We start from the raw sequence: 15308 nt of genomic DNA on the forward strand, positions 1-15308 counted from the left end.
AATCTTAATCTTACTTCTACTGAATACAATCCAAAGTGAAATTGTTGGATGTTGAATATTAACATGAAGCTACATCGTGAAAATCAAAAGAAAAAATATAAAATGTTTGGCGGCTGGGATCTCTATTCCTCCAAAAAAAAAAAGTGCGGCGCTGAATAAATTCGCGCATGTATATATATAGGCATCAGACGGCGGTGGCCGGTGGCAGTCGAGTGGGCGGCCGCCAGGGGCACCCCACGGGCCACGGCCTCGTTGGGTGGTCGCCACTACTCTGCGCAGTTTTTTATTTTGGCCCGTCCTCATTCGTTTCAAGTCAGATTTTAAATTTGTTTTCGCGCACGAACTTGTATTGAGATGAACTTCAATTCTTGTTCAGGACAATCAACTCAATTATGTCTCCGTTTTTGTCCACTTATTAATCAATTTGAACATAAAATTCTGAGATTACAAAATTAGTAAATAAGTTTCAATAACTACTGAGTAAATGAGACCAAAACTTACTGCAATAGAACACTCAAACATTTAGAAACTCATCACAAAATAGGACTGAACAACAAGAAAAAAAGGGTTAAGTATCACGCCTTTTCGTGAGAGGGAGTTTAACTATAAAAATATATTTTTACATTCCAATTTATTCACATTCTCCAATTTGTGAAGTTTTCCATCGAAATAATAAGGCCAAGGTTCAACCACCCAAGCCTGTCTAAAATTTATATACTCGTACTCCTCACTAACCCAATTTAAACTTGTTTTACTATTCATTTTATCTCAAATCTTTGTAATATACTCGCCAATTATCTGAATTGCATTTACAAATATAAGTTAGTACACTAGTTAATTATCCCGCGGCAGTATATAACAATCCGCCATTACAAAGTAAACATTATTGATAAATAGACTAAATTAAATAACATGTAGTATATCGATTAATATTATAACCCGTTTAAAATTTATATACTTGTACATATCTTAAACCAATTTAAAAAGTATTTTATTACATGTTCTCGTTCAAATCATGTATTGTACTCACTAATTATCCAAACTCATAGTATATAGTATATTTAAATAATTAAATTTTTTTATAATAATTAATTATTTGTATCACACGAGCATTACTAAGTAATGTCGATAAATTGTGTTAGGCTTTTTCACATTCATTTTCGATTTCCATAAATAAAGTAGCACTTCTTTGGTTTTTGCCCAAGATTGGTAACTCGATACCTAATAAATTTGTAAACCTAACTTTGCAGAAGAAAAAAAATAGATAATCTTTATTTTTGATGGACATAAATGATTAACATTACATTTTATAAAACAAGTAAAAGCTAAATGAATTAGTATATGATAGGGGTAGACCCAACTTCAAATTGGAGTTAGGTTAATTATATAACTAATGGTAAATTTGCAGATCAGCATGTGTACTGTTTCATAGCCTAAAGCGGATTGCTATAACGTATACCTAATAGATTTCCACTTGAGAGATCCACTGTACTTAGCATCCTTTTGTGTCACATTTTCAATTTTTATATTGTTCGGCATTTTTTGATTATTAACTAGAGCTCATTCCATTAATTAGAATATATATATTTATTTTTTATCATTTAAGTTCACTTTCAATTTATTATTACGGTTGATAAATCCAAAGTTAATTAAAGTATATATATATATACATATATTTTTAAAAATTTAATTTTGTAAATAAAAATTAAGTATAATACATAATATTATAATAACTTTGATTTTTATGAAAAATATTATTAAAATAATAAATATAATAGTTGGACTCGATGGCAAACACAAAAATGTGGATACTAAATCTCATCCTATAAATTTCTTCTACACCTAATCAACTTTGTAATAATATCCTCTTTTAATTAGGAAAGATTTTATCCCCTTCTATCAACCAATAATTTCCTCAAACAAGGAAATACTTAATGCATGAATTGACATAAATATCAGTTTTCTTTGAAAATTAATTTTATAGCATATTTTATTTTATTTTTAATTAATTACTTAGTCTCTCCATATATCTTTTGATGAACTATTTCCTTCTTGCAGGTGGTTAGTATGAAAAAAATGGCAAGTCTTGATTAACAAATATCATCTCCACTTTTGCTTCTGCTGAGGCAATCATCCTTTGATCATTGCACCATGCTCCACCCTGTTAATACAAATTTTAAACTCTACCGGTGGTTTAATATTATCTTCTTTTCCTTATCAAAAAAAAAATCAAACAACACTAAATTTAATTTGATATAGAAATAAGACATACTCCTTTTGTCCCATACGTATTGCTAGACTTGCTTTTTTTTTTTTAATGTCCCATTTATATGAACTTGTTTCCATAAAAAGTAGTAATATTTTTTTTCACTCATTTACTATTATATCCCTATTTAATTCTTTAATTTACTCGAACTTTAATACATCATTCAATAATAAATATGTGCATACTAAGAAGTTTACTTATATATTTTAATTTCCAATGATTTTTCTTAATTCTCGTGAAAATCTCAATCAACCTATATATATATATATATATATATATATATATATATATAGGTGCCAAGGTTCAATGAAGAATGCCTAAATGTAAGAAAGAAGAGAGAAGCAATCTCATCCGTTGATCTTATTTTAATCTAACGGACATGATTTATTCACGTTATATATTTGATGAACTTTACTGTAAATTCTTATGAACTCGTGGTTGATCTGAGGTTCAATTCTTGGCTGTAGCATCTTTTTTAACAAATTAAATAGATTTGTGAGTTCGTCATTTATATTGAAAAGTTCAAAGAATTTATTGAAAAGTTCATTAATCTCATTTACAGCTTCTCCCTAGAATTGAACCCTATATATATATATATATGTGTGTGTGTGTGCAACACCCGGTATTTTCATTACAGTAAATATATTATAAATATTAATAAATTAGATTACACATTATAGAGATGAGCTAAAGTTTTAATTCATATTACGAGCCCAAATACTTTTCCTATTCAACTAGAAAACAACCCAATAATTGTTTATTTGGGCCAAGAGTATGAAGGAAAGGATGAGGAAGCCCAAGCCCAATTCCTTAGTAATTATCAATTAAATAGATAGCTTTATTAAGCCAAATTAGCTACTGGAAGAACACGTATCCCTCAACTTTCCACGCAGCTTTTCATAAACCGACTCCAAATCATATAAAATGTCTCCTCAGGATTAATTTGACCATTTTTCCTGATTCTGCAAGATCTTAAATACACCAGCAAAATACCATCCCAAATCCGACTCAACTACGATCATTTACAATCCCCAGCAATCAAGAACAGCAGAAAAGACATAGCTACACATAAGCATAGTAACGATACAGTATTGATACAGTATTGTTTCCTCACCATCGAAATCTCCGTTTTACAATAAAACATCAAAATCTCAGTTTTACAATAAGCAATAAAGGAAAATAGGTTTATAACATATAAAAAGGTAGAATCTTGGGCAGTAGACGAAGCTGCCACACCGGAGTCAACGATGCCGATCAATTCCTGATATAGAACATAGTTAGAGATTTATTTAATTTAACGTATTAAAACTGAAAAAAAAACAGAGAAAAAGGAGAAGAAGAAGAGTTAGAACAGGGGAAGGGACGGCAACAGCAGCCGCGAGCCACTGCAGTGGAGGCGTGACTGGCGGCAGCGACCGCCGGCGCTGCCCGCGCCACGGCGGTCCGTGGTGGCTGCCAACGGGGAGAGAGAGAGGGATATGAGCGAGAGACAGACAGAAATTGAAACAGAGAGAGACGAACCAGAGAAGGATATAGGGGCGAAGTTAGGGAGGGAGAGAAGGAGGAGCAGAAACGGCGGCGAGCGCCGTCGCGGCTCGCATCGGCCGTCGCGACCAAGAGCCGATAGAGAAGGGGGAGCAGAAAAAGAGAGAAATCGAGTGGGAGAGAAAAGAAGCTTACCTGACGGAGGTGGCGGTGGTGCCACAGAGACGGCGGCGGCAGTGGCGGGCCTCGCCGGAGGGGCGAATTTCAGAGGGAAAAAGGAAGGCAGCAAACCCTATAATTTGGGGATTTTAGAAATTGGGAAGGAAGTAGGGAAGAAAGAAAAGGATGGGGGGGAAGGAGAGGGCCGGCCTCGCCGCGCCGGAGGCGGGGAGGACCGGCGACATCTGCCGGAGGAGGAAAGAGCGAGAGAGCGCCAGTAGAGATAAAAAGGAGAGAACGCAGAGAGAGGGAGAGAGTGATACTATTGCGTAGAAGAAAAGGAAAATGATGATTAATTTGTTTAGATTAGATTTTTATATATTAAAGAATAATGGGTAATTACAGTTGGGCTTAAACAATTACTTGGGCTAATAAGAGTTGATGGACTTTTGTAATTAAATTACTGTTGGGCTTGGGTTTGTTAATGCAGTGGTGGCTTTGGTTTAAAATTGGTCTTAATTTATTATTGTGCTATTATTAATTTAGTTGAACCCTTAATTTTGTTAAAGTGAGCTAAGTTATTTTAATTTAAGCCTATAAATATATATAAAGGATTATTAGCTATTAGCTAATAATTGACTTGATTTATTAAATAGCCTGGACTTGTAGGATCATTATAATTAATTTATGCTATTACTCTATGTAATTATGCATAAATTAGACACTAGATTATTATAGACTCAAATTCTTGAAAGAAGAGAAAAATAGATTTATATTATTTCCAGTTAATAGCTATTTATTAAATTAGAGTAAGTGGAGTTTCGATTAACGCCAGAGTTACGATTATCGTAGTTTAGGTTGTGGTTTAGATAATATGCTGGTATTTATTGATAAGTTCGCCAGGTAGCAACCAGTCATCATTCCATAAGTTCCAATAGAACTATTTTATTAAAACCAACATAAGTAATCCTTTTAAATCAGTCCATATCATTTTCCTCATTATTTATTAGTCAGTTTTTATACTGAAGGTCGGATACAAGCAAGGGTAAAGCAATAATTCAAAATTACTAGTGTCGTCAGACCACGATCAGGTGGGCTTTCTAAACTCAAAATATGAAGTGCACACTATTTCATGATGTTTACAAGAATGAAGTTATATTAAAGTTGTTGACTTGCCAAAACTTTTATGAGCTTGTATGATACCTATCTGGCACCAGAAGTTAATCGAATTCGAATCTTGTTCTATCCAGAAGTTAGACAGGATTAGTGTACACAAGGGACCGTGAGCCGATCTAGCATATCGGCCGGCCTAGGACCGTGAGCCGGTTTAGCGTACCGGCCGGTCTAGGTCCGTGAGCTGGTTTACCGTATCGGCCGGTCTAGGACCGTGAGCCGGTTTAGCGTATCGGTCGGTCAATGACTGTAGAAGGTGGCCACCTTCTCGACACACAGTTATCATTGCAGATATGGTAGAGTACAAAGAAGTATGTCTGCAGACGCATGTGAAGTTTATGATAATTACAGGAAAGTTTTACAGTTTTGCATGCACAGGTTATTTAAATAAAACTCATGTGTGATGTTTGAGATGGCAAGTTCAATATATAGCTCTAAGAGCAAACTTTAAAGTTATTTCGGCATGTGACCATTGAGTACCTTTTTAGTACTCAGCCCTGCATATGTTTTCTAAATGTGCAGGTTAAGCTGTGATGCAGATGGATGCCGGCAGAGCGAAGCTTTGAAACATAAGTACTAAATTAGGCACAGGATTCCATGTCTTCATACATGTAATCCACTTAAGCTATTCCGCTGAAACGCTTAGTTCGTTTTACTTTATTGATGTGTTGCGAAGATTTCAAACTAATAGCTTACAAAATTATGTCACTTGATACTTAGACAACTTGTCGTTATGTATTGTGAGTTGTCTGCTTTTGAGTTTTAGAAAAGATTGTTTATGATTACCAAATATTTTGGTAAATTATTGTTTAAGCAGGTCAGTGATTTTTATTGAGATTTATTTTCTTTTTATTTTCTTATTTTGTTTTTAGTCACAATTTTTCCCGACTTAACTATTCACTAGCTTAGGTCGGGCTGTGACAATATATTAGGCCGAAACATCTCCCGATTGAGTTTCAACTATTGGCAAGGCGGTCATACTCCCTTCACCTAAACTAGAATTTAATTTAGCGACTCTTTCTAACAGGCGTGAATGCAAATAAAAAACATCGATCTCCTGGATAAGCTTCGCGCCCCGGTGGTCTTCGTAGTAGAAGAGACATAATTTGGCGATAAGCTTGGGCTTAACACTCTTAAGTGTATACAATATAAACGTTTCTTAATGTACGAATTTTATGTAGAACACGTATGAATTTATCCAACAGAGTTACGAATTGCGAAAAATAAATTTTTGTTACCTTTGGGATTCGAACTCAGGATCACGAATTCATCCAACAGGGTTACGAATCAACCGTAGATCTTGATGATCTAAGGGCTGAAAATCATTTACTCCCTCCGTCCCATTATTCATGGCCTGTTTTCCTTTTTGGGCTGTCCCATTATTCATGGCCTGTTTCCTTTTCTATACAAAATTAGGGCTCATTAACTACAACTAATAAACTTAATTTAAGGACAATTAAAACTTTAGCTCTCTCTCTCTCTCTCTCTCTCTCTCTCTCTATCGTATCGTCACTCTCTCTTCTCCCCCAAAATTTCTCATTCGGTCACACCTTTCCACTGCGCCACCTTCTCCACCTCCTCCGGATCTGCGCCGCCGCCTCCACCTCCGCTGGATCTGCGCCCGCCTCCTCCACCTCCGCCTCCTCCAGATCTACGCCTGCCTCCTCCACCTCCACCTCCGCCTCCTCCAGATCTACGCCGCCTCTGCATCTGTACCACCTCCGTCGCACCGTTGCAGTGGCGCAACAACCTCCTCATCTCTAATCCACTTCCTTCTCGCCGACCTCCCTCTTGAACAACAAGTACGGGATGTGGGGGCTAGGGTTTACAGAGGGTGGAGCGGCCACCACCAACCTGTTGGTCGCCGGAGTTCTGTAAACGGGAGGGAGGGAGAGGTCCGGACGGAAAGGGAAAAATGATGGAGTACTAAATTTCTTAAATTTCTTTAAGCACTTCTTGAATTTGGGGGAAATAATGTAGTGAATTTCTTTAATTTCTTTGTTAGTTGTTTGAATTTCTTTGTTGGTTGTTTGAATGATAGTGGTTGTTTGAATTTCTTTGGTGGAAGCCGGCAGCGGCAGCAGCAGATTTTTGGAGTAACAAAGCCTCATTTATTAACCATATTTAACATTCACTAATAATAATATTAAACATATGGGCCATACAATATTTATCCTAATATTACTCTCCTTAATACCCGTGCCGAAAAGAAACGGGCCATGAATAGCGGGACGGAGGGAGTATATTTTATACACTTAAGAGTGTTTTTATTCTAGCCCTCCCTTATATATATATATATATATATATATATATATATATATATATATATATACTTAAGTGTATAAAATATAAATGATTTTCAGCCCTTAGATCATCAAGATCTACGGTTGATTCGTAACCCTGTTGGATGAATTCGTGGTCTTGAGTTCGAATCCCAAAGGTAACAAAAATTTATTTTTCGCAATTCGTAACCATGTTGGATGAATTCGTAACCCTATTAGATAAAATTCGTACATTAAAAAATGTTTATATTTTATACGCTTAAGAGCGTTTTTATTCTAGCCCACCTCTGGGATTATATATATGGGACATATGGAGTATATAGGAATATATTCTATAATTTTCTTCTTGTAATGAAATGAACATAACAAACAAACAAAAAAAAACATAGTAATTAATACTCCTACCTATCAAAATAAATTATGTTTTAAGCTTTTGATTTTATTTTATCATATAAGATTCTATCTTCATTCAAGATTCATTATCCCTCTTCCCCATTAAATTTTCCACTTTTCAACTCACTCATACAAAACACTATTGAGTTATTGAAATTTCGTGTTAATTAATACTAATTCTTAATTCTCGTACAAAAACTTGCATCAACATTACTGTGTAATTAATCATAACTCTCTCTCTCTCTCTCAACTCAAAAAAAAAAAAAAAATCATAACTCTTTCTCTCACGTGAATTATGAATTGGCAGCTCAAGTATAAATATTAGTAGACATAAATCTTGTATAATCACATATCTTAAGATCTAAATGGGCTAATTAGCTCTCTATGAAAGCCGAAGGTTATCTGATGATGATTAGTTGTTAACCAAATCGTCGACGAAAATCCTTTATGCATTGGCTAATCATATGGGCCGCTGCTAATTGCTTCAAATTGACTCGATCATATCTTTAAAAATAAAAGGTGGTTTTTGAGTTTAAATGGGCCTTTTGAATGCGGGTTAGGGTGCAACCCAGTTATACGGTACAACCGGTTGTACCCAAGTTTTTATGAATTTCCTTTAATTGATGTTAATATGGAGACTAGAGGGTGTTCGACTAAACTTATTTTAAAGAGCTTATAAGCTTTAACAATTTATAAAATATTTTGTGAATTTATAAAGTGTAATTTCTCAATAGTTTATAAATTGTCAAAGTGTTTGAATAATTGACCTTATGAAATAGAGAAATATTTTTTTTACTAGAGAGATAGACTTGAAATGGTATATGACAAAATAACAAATAATGGTTGAATAATATTTGTAAAATAATTGTTGCATATAAAATTTTGAAAAATTAAGTTGGAGTAGAAGAACTTATTTTATAGGGAGCTTATAAGGCCTTGGGCTATTTAAACATGAACAACTAATTAATAATGTAGTTTGAATTTTTAAGAGCTCAAAATTGTTAATTATGACTATTAGTTTTGTTATATTGATGGTGTTGTGTTATTTGCTCAATGTGAGATTGACTTAAATTATTTTCTTTACAATAATGTTAAGTTCCCCATTGTTCTTCAATTGTTGCCCGGGAATTGTTCAGCGAAATGCTTGAAAGCGATTATTTTGAGCTACAATTGAAAGTTGCCAAATACCATTGAAATTAGGTAATTTGATTTGTAATTAACCTGATAAATAATGTCTTTTGGCTTCACCAAACTTAGTCCAACAATAACTAAAACAAATACTAAAGCCATTTCTGCATCAGAATTCTGCTAATTCATCCATTGATGCCCGGATATTGTTCGACGGAATGATTAAAAGACATCATTTTGTGTAATACAAGAAAATACCTGAAAATAAAATAGGAGATAGAAGATTATACTTGGTAATAATAAAACCACTTTTAAAAAATCCCACATTTTATTCTATATAACGAGCCCTGAAAAGACAACATACATATCAACAAGAATAACTAGTTATATTAATTAAACACGAAAATAGCATCTTTCCCAAATATACAAGCTGCATCGTAGCACTAGATCGGAACGGCCAATATTCCACTTACTACCAGGAAAATAGTTACTACGATATTCTGAATGGATAAATCCTTACGGATTAAATTGATCCGGATCAGTAGGGGTAAAAAAGTCATAATTTTTTTACTGTAAATTTATTTTACCTTAAATGTCCCTTATAAAAGTTTATTATTTTAAAATACTAAATTTAATATATTATGAATATAAATTGAATGTCTTTTCATTTTTCTAGGTCATAAATTAAATTCATGAACATAAAATTAAATGTTTAATCTCCTTAAATCTATGCACTTAAATGAATTCGTTGAACATATATAGGATACATAATTCGTTGCTATGTAAAAATTGAACATTTCATATCTTTTATATAAAAAATTAAATATTTCATTTCATTGAAGCCATACATAATTTGTAGCATTTTCGATTTAAGAAAATAATTAGTTTGGTAAGTATAAATAATTTGTTTTTTAATATCTTTTTATGTTTTGTCTGACATATTTGTTTTTGTAACATTTTTTTATTTAAACACCCCCAATCACTATAAAACGTATTTCAAATTAAAAATTAAAATATTTATATATTATTATTATTATTATGATATCGGATAATATTTTTTGTAACGACCCGACTTCCCGAGGCAAGAAGAAATAGGAAAAATAATGGAAAGTTCTAATCAAGCGGAATAATTTTGACAACCTACCCATTAAATTGAGTATTCATATAATCCAAAGAGATAAAATGAAAGGCATTAAGAGATGTCAATCAAATGATAATATTCAAACTCAGGATCACATAAGTTTAGTTCCGTGTCTCTGATCTTAATCAATGATAGCTTCATTAAAGTATATATAGGATAAGAGTTTAAACACAACGAAATAATATTGTACCCCACAATAGAAATTCTCAATTTAGAGAATTTAAAAGACGAGATGATAAGTTAGTCATTAGCGGAAGCAAAAGACATCATGGTACTTAGCCTCAACTCAGCCTCGTCTGCACCAACTGATCAACCTGAAAATATTTGAAAATAATTTGGGCTGAGTACTAATGTACTCAGTAGGCACGAGTTTCTGAAATATTTTATGAAATAATCGAAACAGTTTATCCAATATCACAATCATGACTTAGAATGTTTTAAAACGGAATCTCACTTCTAAGCATGACAAAAATATTTTCTTGTTGATGGCGCCCATGTACGTTCGATTGTTACTCGCTTTCCTTCCTTCATTCACTGATCTCGGGACACGCCCAGTCAGATCCAAGAATCTGTTATTGATGTCGGGACGCACCCAGTCAGAATCAATAACCTTAACTGTGCTTCGGAACACGTCCAGACAAACGCCCATCCTTATAACGTTCTAAATCTGTTAGTGCACGATGGTGATCAACCCATCGAGCCACTAACCTTGTGTACACAATCCTCATTTAGCGTGTTAGGCCAAATGAGAATCTCGATCGATACTTAAGCTAGCCTTAAACAATTACAGAACGCACATAAAAATATTTATATTGGATAACCAGATAATTTTCATGAAATATGAGAGCTTATATAACTCAAGATATATTGTATGTAAAATATAACCCACCTGAATAGGCAAAGCCTGTAGTTTAATCGTAAAACTGTCACGGAAAAGCAGTGCTAATCCTCTTGGTCCTCAAATCCTACAAGAAATCTACTCTTAATAGGTCTCTTGGTGCTATTCTAACTTCTAAATAAAAAGGGAAAAATCACTAACTATTGATACACTTTACCCGAATTAATAATCTCTTTAAGTGAATCCGTAAATTTTAAATACATAATTAATGACAAATTTAAAACTTATAAAATAATTTATAATTTTATTAAAATATAAAAACTCAATCTTATAAGAAAAATAATAAAACTAGTTAAGGCACTTCAGACCCATTTAAAGAAAAAATTAGAGCCCAAGACAATACAATACAAAAGACTTATTCAATTTAAATGAGCCCAAGTAAATTAAATGAATAGAGCCCATCTAGAAGAAATCAGCCAATTAAATGATTAAAAATTAGCTCAATAAACTAAATAAAAGTGAGCCCAACAATTAAAGAAAATTTGAACTAAAATAAAACAAAGCTTCTTTCTCTCTCCTCACACCCACTCTCGGCTCCCCCTCTCTCCTTCTCTCTTTTTCCTCCTTTTTCCCTCAAAACCGCCGCCCTTCCTCCAGAGTTCCACGCCGGTCGCCTTCCCAGATCCGGCGAAATCCTCGCCGGAAAAACCTCCCTTTGGTCGTCCCTCTCTCACCTCACTTTATCCCATCGTCTCTCACTCTCTCGAAATCTCTCACCCAGAACCACCACATCTTTTCCCTCCACAGATCCGCCGCCGTCGCCTGCTCCAACCTCGGCGAGAATCGCCAGATCCGAGGCCTCCCTCACTCATCGCCTTCCCTCACGTTTCCGGCAGCGGACGGCCAAGGAGGGCCGCCGCCCCAGCCTCGCCCACGACGCCGCCTCGCTCCGACTCCGTCTGTCTTGCCCGTGGGTGGCCGGCGGGCTGCTGCAACGCATGCAGCGCCGGCAGCCGCGGCCTTGACAGCTCGGCGTCGAGCTCGGACAGCCCGCACCCGTCTCCCTCTCGTCTCTCACACTCAACAGGGCAACGAAAAGAAAAGTCTCAGATTTGGAAATATTTGATTTTTGGGTGTTTTGAGTTTCTGCAATTTCTTAAGAAAAATTATGCTCTTGTTTTCTGTTCTTGCTTTTATTCATTAGGTCCTTCTGTAAAGTCTAGGATTGAGAGAGATACAAATGGTAAGTAAAGGGAAATACATCGTGTAGTAAAGATTTGGGAGATTTTGAACCTTGTACAGGAGCTCTCCTTGCACATGATATTGTCTTTAGTTGGGTTTTTCTGTATCAGGAAGAAATGAGTATAAATGATTATGTATGTGAAAAAGATAAAAGAAAGGTCGTTTGAACGGAACCTCTTTACACGAATTTAGAACCTTGGTTCTCCTTCTTCTCCCTTTTTTGTTTACTGCGTTGGTTGCTTCCTATTGAGTGAGTGAGTGAATGTTGTTAGCTTCTGCCTTTGGGGAAGACAAAAGGAGGAGGAGAAAATGAAGAAATTGATTTAGTGGTGGGGCTGCATAGGTTGGGGTAATTTAAAGAGGTGAATGGGTTAATGTGGGTAAAACTTGGCTGCATGTAGGCCAAATGTCATGGCTGCACAAGAATCTTGGAAAAGAAAAGAATTCTTGCAGGATCACTTGCCAAGATTTGAAGATAAAATAAAAGATTTGATGTTGGAGGATTCTTGAGAAAAGAATAGATGTTTCATCTCACTCTCATAAGCAGAAAAAATTATTAATCTAATCTGGGCTCATATAATAAAGGTCTTCGTATGTTGGACTTAATGCCCCAAAATAAATAAATAAGTAAAGGGTAATTTTAAACACAGCCCCCAATTTTCTCACTATGACCTTTTATTTTAAAAAATAATACAAATAATTATAATTGTACTATTTTATCCCTATAGTCCCTTTTTAAATTTATATTAAATTTATCAAAATTAATTTTAAAGAATAACACATATGCACAATCTATTTATTGATACATCGCATGTAACCTCCATTCCAAATCTCCATCAATATAACCCATTAACCACCAACTCAAAATCTTAAGAAGATAGACGGAGGTTGAGGAAGATTTGACATATTCTGTCTATGAACTTCAAATATCATACTGATGAGTTCAAATACAGTCCAAAAAATAAAAAATTATGTTAAAAAATAAAATCATTCTGCTAAAATTATGTTAAAAAATAAAATCATTCTGCTATATTCGAAAGGAAATCGGCGCGCTTCTCAGTGACTGGGTTCTCCGAGGGTCTTCAGATTCTCCAAACTTCCGACCAATTTCATACCTGACGACTCCAAAATCTATTGATTCCGACGACAATGAGTCGGGTTATGATAATAAGCTGTTGCACGAATTCGAATCCCCAATGAGCTACAATGTTTCTGTTTGTGGTGTATGAATTTCAAGAGTTTTGCGCAGACAAGAAACAATTTTTTTTTTTGTTATTTGATTTTTGCAAATGTCACCACTTACTCAATCATTATCGTTTGCACAGAAAGGAAATTAAATGGTTCAATATATTCATGAATTGTGGTTCGTGATTCATTTTTTAGTCTGATATTTGAAGTTAGACGAAATTTGCCATTTTCCTCAATCTCAATATTTTCGATTGGAGGCTATATTAATGGAGAAGAGATTTATCTATAAAAGGAAGAGATTATATGTGTTATTCTTTCAAATTAATTTTGATAAGTTTATTAATTTAAAACAAATTTTAAATGGGGCTATAAGGGTAAAATAATATAATTATAATTATTTATATTATTTTTTTAAATAAGGGGGTTATAGTGAGAAAATTGGAGGCTGTGTTTAAAATTACCCATAAGTAAATCAACCCAAAGCTTTTAAATATATAACTATATATATTGGGCCTTAGACTCAGTGGAATAAATAAATAAAAATAATAATAAAAATAGATGATAGATAATTGAATAAATAAATTTGAAAAATATTTGTAATAATATTTCTCATATAATTTAGCAATGACTCAAAATTTCGATTTATCAAAACAATCATATTGGATATAAATCTATATCAATCTCCTTGATATAATTATCAAATATCGGGCGTGTATCAATAATATACTTAATTAAAGGTCTTCTATATTTCCTATGAAAATGTCGGGATATCACATTTTTAAAATAAAATTCTTTACATAAATCATTAATGAGTTATGTATTTATCAAGTATTGTGTACTTTTCAATATTATCTTGATTTTATTATTTCCATGAGATCGTAATTATTCGAAACACAACCAACAATATAAAAAAGCCATAAAATGTAATATAATTTATATTATAATTTAGGATTGTATATATGTATATGTATATGTATATCACATACTTAATAAAATTTGAATATTTTCTACAAGTAAAATTTTTATAATATGACAAAAAATTTGTGTGAGATTGAGCCTATTGTAATCTCCAATGAAATTATGAATAATTATGAAGAATTTGAGTTTACTAATTTTAATTATAGTTGTTAAGTGCCAGTTAGGTGAATTCGCTATGTAAATGTATGAATTGCGAATTTTTTTTGCTACCTATAAGATTCGAACTCAGGATCATGAATTCATCCAATAAGGTGATGAATCACCCATAAATCTTGATGATCTAACGGGTGAAAATAATTCTACTTTATATTCTAAAAGATGTTTTTATTTTAGTTGACCCCTAGCATATATATATATATATATATATATATATATATATATGGGAGAAGTTCTATTGAGAAGCACAAATGTCTTAAGAAGTGAGAAGCAATCCTAACCCTTTATTTAACAAAATCAAACGGCTATCATCTATTCTTATACCATACGTCCATTCCATTAAAAATGACATTTTTGTAATCTCCAATTTTGATATAACCGTAGCTCCTACATATATGTATATATTGAATTGAACTATTTTTGGTAGATTAAGATTTTATAATCCTATTTCAAGATTTATTCACGCAAATTTTCTTTTTGATTAAACTATCATTGTTATTCTTAACCAAATCAAAATATTTTAGGAAAATTTTATTGAAAATATGTTTCTTATATTATTAACTTTACGTTTCTTCTTCTCTTAAATTGAATTTTTCACAAAATTATATAATGAACGTTATTTGATTTATTGAACGTGTATCACAAAGTAACGAACAACTCCATTGTTTGTTATATTTTTTAATTTGTTCGTCGGAAATGTTATCTGATTTTTATTGAACGTGTATTACAAAGTCACGAACAACTCACTTTGTTCGTTATATTTTTTTAATACGTTCTTTAAAATTATATAATGAACGTTATCTGATTTTTATTGAACTATATCACACTATTTAACGAACTTTATTAATGAACATATTATATATTTACGTTGAACTTAAT

General features: G+C 33.2%; 1 protein-coding gene and 2 long non-coding RNA genes across 5 annotated transcripts in view; all 3 read right to left on the reverse strand.

Annotated features, from left to right (window-relative positions):
* The window catches only part of LOC131004105 (pectin acetylesterase 8-like), a 121234-nt gene that overhangs the window by 14491 nt on the left and 91435 nt on the right, over positions 1-15308 (reverse strand). The gene's annotated exons all lie outside the window — the stretch shown is intronic.
* LOC131004111 (uncharacterized) lies at positions 3354-4394 on the reverse strand. Its single transcript, XR_009094909.1, has 2 exons — positions 3947-4394; positions 3354-3527 (listed from the first exon to the last, which is right to left on the reverse strand). It is a non-coding gene; the product is annotated as an uncharacterized LOC131004111 (long non-coding RNA).
* On the reverse strand, positions 10105-12711 carry LOC131004114 (uncharacterized). The gene is made up of 4 exons (XR_009094912.1): positions 12282-12711; positions 12159-12208; positions 10917-10992; positions 10105-10341 (listed from the first exon to the last, which is right to left on the reverse strand). It is a non-coding gene; the product is annotated as an uncharacterized LOC131004114 (long non-coding RNA).

Source organism: Salvia miltiorrhiza, unplaced genomic scaffold, assembly GCF_028751815.1.
Source record: "Salvia miltiorrhiza cultivar Shanhuang (shh) unplaced genomic scaffold, IMPLAD_Smil_shh original_scaffold_326, whole genome shotgun sequence".
Lineage (NCBI taxonomy): Eukaryota > Viridiplantae > Streptophyta > Magnoliopsida > Lamiales > Lamiaceae > Salvia > Salvia miltiorrhiza.